Below are 3,366 nucleotides of genomic sequence, written 5' to 3' on the forward strand. Positions count from 1 at the left end.
TTAATTAATTAGTTAATTAATAGCATCAGGGTGTTTAAAGTATCTAGTATTCTCAATTTTGAGTGTTGCCGCCCATCCTCTTCTTTATCCCCATTGATGCAGATAATAAGGAATTCACCAAGTATGAGAAAAACTGTTCACATGTCAACATCTACTATGTGGGTATTGGGGGCGGGGGGCAGGGGGAACTTGCTCAGATTTACTGAGTTGATTATTAATACAGTTCACAGGCCCAACCTCTGCTAAGAACTTCGGGGTGGGCATAGCCTCAGACACCAACCTATCACAACTCGTCCTGTTGCACACTTTCCTGTGCTCAGGCTGTTCCCAGGCAATGCTTAATGGTTAAAAGCTCAGAATCTGATTGTGCTGGTTTTAAACCCTACTCCGCCACTTAATTCCTGTATGGTCTTCCACAGGTTACTTAAGCTCCCTTCTAGAGGATGCTAATAACAGTCCAATCTCAAATGAAAACAAAACTACATTGTGAAGGGCCTGGCCCGTGGTAGATTCTCTAACATTAGTTATTTTTTCTGGTTACTATTACTTTTGTTACCATCATCTCTATCTTTCCTCATGTGCTCAGCTCCTTACAGAATCCTCCATTCTCTCCCTATCTAAGAGAAATGAGCTTAAACTAGCTGTAAGCATTGGGGGATTAAATAAAGACACTGAAAAAATGAACTGCAAGAATTACCTATTAATCTTGCCGATTCTCCAATGCTTTCTCACAATTAGGATTTAAAAGTTACTCACATTTTACTTTTAGCTTATTAATTAATTGACCTTCTTTGTAGTAGCTGGTTTCAGCCAAGCAAGGACTTATATGCATAAATGCATAACCTATGGCCACAGACGATGGTGCCATGAAAGCCTGGGGGGAAGAGGGGATAGTGGGGGGGGGAACCAATGGGGAGAAAAGGGGACATCTGTAACATTTTCAATAATAAAGACAATTTTTTAAAAAAGGGGGGCGGTGGTAGTAAATTTTTTACTCAGCCCAGAGAAGAGTTTAGGGTCAAGTCTTTTTCCTAAAGGGCTTACTGGGGGAGCAGATGGGGCAGGGAGAGGAATAGGAAAATAATTTCAAAAGGGTGAAAACTTAATAATATACTATTATAAGTGTTGGGGAAACGTGAATGACTTTCTTATGGGCAAAAGGATTATTGAATGTCCTTTCAGTGGAATGTTGAAGGTTATATGGTTCTATAAGAACCTGTGTCTATCATTGTCTTTGACTAGAATATTCTACAGCTCTGTAGAGATGGAAATTAACCTCTAGAAAACAAATGGCAGTGCAGATATTCCTCGTCCACAGTAGTGTAAATGGTTCCTGTGCTGGGCAATGCAAATGGATTTGTCCAGGAGACACATAAATCCAATTCTCATTTGAAGTTGTTGTGCCATCTTACTGGTTCACTTATTAATTGATGACTTAGATAAATAGTTCACATGTGTTTTATTTTACATTTAAATGAGAGACATAACTTTATTATTTTGAAAATTATTCTTTAATGAAAAGTACAAAATTAGGGCAGAGGGCCAAATCATCAAATCTGCTGCAGTGAGAGAAGAGTTAAAGAAAGATTTGCAGATCAATGTTAGGTTTGATCGAGCAATTGAATTGATACCCCTCCCCTGGGAACTGCCTTTTCAGGTCATTTCACTATGGACATTCCCTGTGACCACATTTCACTTGTGGTGACCACATTCCATTATCTCCCCTCTGGGTATGCATAAAGAAGTCTCCACCCAGAAAAAAGCCCGCCAAAAGTCCTTTAAAAGCCCCTGACTCCCATCACTGGGTGCTGGAGCCATCCAGGCTCAGCACACACCTGGTGTGCGGATGATGGAATAAATTCGTAATCCCTCACCACTCTGGCCTCTGGCGACCTAACAATCAGTTTAACATGAAGGATAGCCTATCTAATAAAGAGGGAATATGCTAATTGACCCTCACATCATCGCAAAGATGGTGGCGCCCACAGCCAATAAGGAGGGAAGATGCTAATTGACTGCCCTGCCCTCAAAGATGGTGGCACCCATAGCCAATAAGGAGGGAATATGCTAATTGACTGCCATGCTCTCAAAGATGGCGGTGCCCACAGCCACAAGATGGCAGCGCCCAGTCCCCTCAGCCCCACCAGGGCAGCAGGCATGCAGCAAGGCCAGGCCCACCCCCAGGAAGGCCTAGCCTTGTCATGCGCCTGCCTCCGGAGTCCCCCAGTCCCCTCAGCCCACCAGCTACCCAGGGCAGGCCTGAGGTTCAGGCAAGCCTCGGATGGAGGCTTCCCAGCCTCCCAGGGCCGCCCAAGGCTCAGGTAACCAGGGCCGGCTGAGGCTTGCACTACCAGCAGTGGCAGCAGCAGAGGTGTGATGGGGCATTGCCTTTCCCCCTGATTGTCGGGTTGCCTCCCGCCCCTGAGGGCTCCCAGACTGTGAAGGGGGCAGTCCAGGCTGAGGGACACCCCCTCCAGTGCACGAATTTTCATGCACCAGGCCTCTAGTTAAAACATATAAGGAGAAATTTTCCAGCAAACAAGAAGGAAGGCGTTGTAGGCAGGGAAATAGCAAGCTTAATGACTCATGAATGTGAAACAGTGTTTATTCATTCAACACATAGTGAAGTGCAAAAACAGTTAAGATACAGTCCTTACTGTCAGGAATTTTATACATAAGTAAAATACAATTAAAACAAGAAAGTGTGATTCAGTATCATAAAAAGAAGCTAAAAATGACAAGGGTACTATGACAGCACAGAGGAAGGGCATCAGATTTAGAAAAAGAAGCTAAGAAGGTTTTTTTGGAGAATTACTATTTGCAATGAATCATGGAAAATGAATAGAAATGATCTAGATAAAGAATGGACATCTGAGATAGAGAATAAAAGCATGTGGAATGTGAAAGCTTGACCTTCTTGCAGGCTAGAAATACTTTGAATCAGTAGATCCCAAATGCTAGTCCTTGACAAAGTTTTCAACAACCAGGAGAAAAAGTGTTATAAATACCCTAGGAGTGGTTCATGAGCAATCGATTGCCCAGAAGTATATCAAATTATGAAACAAATGTCATATATATTGCCCAAATGATATTTTTACTTTTCTTCCAACTTAACATTCAGTCAATTCAGTGTCTGCCTCTGTATCTGTTATCTCCCCCTTTTCTATTCACTTCCCTTTCCCTCTTCTCCCTCCCTTAACCATCCTGTCCCTCGTGATCTTCTTAATCTTTTTTTCTCCTCTGCTCTTCTTCCAGTTTTCCAGGTCCTCTCTGAACGTGTTATGTTAGGTCCCCAGTGTATGTCACTGGAGAGAAATTAGGACCTTCAAATTGAGGTATCTACGAGACAAACATATCTTTCTCTTG

Source organism: Eptesicus fuscus, chromosome 10 (assembly GCF_027574615.1).
Source record: "Eptesicus fuscus isolate TK198812 chromosome 10, DD_ASM_mEF_20220401, whole genome shotgun sequence".
In the NCBI taxonomy this organism is placed as follows: domain Eukaryota; kingdom Metazoa; phylum Chordata; class Mammalia; order Chiroptera; family Vespertilionidae; genus Eptesicus; species Eptesicus fuscus.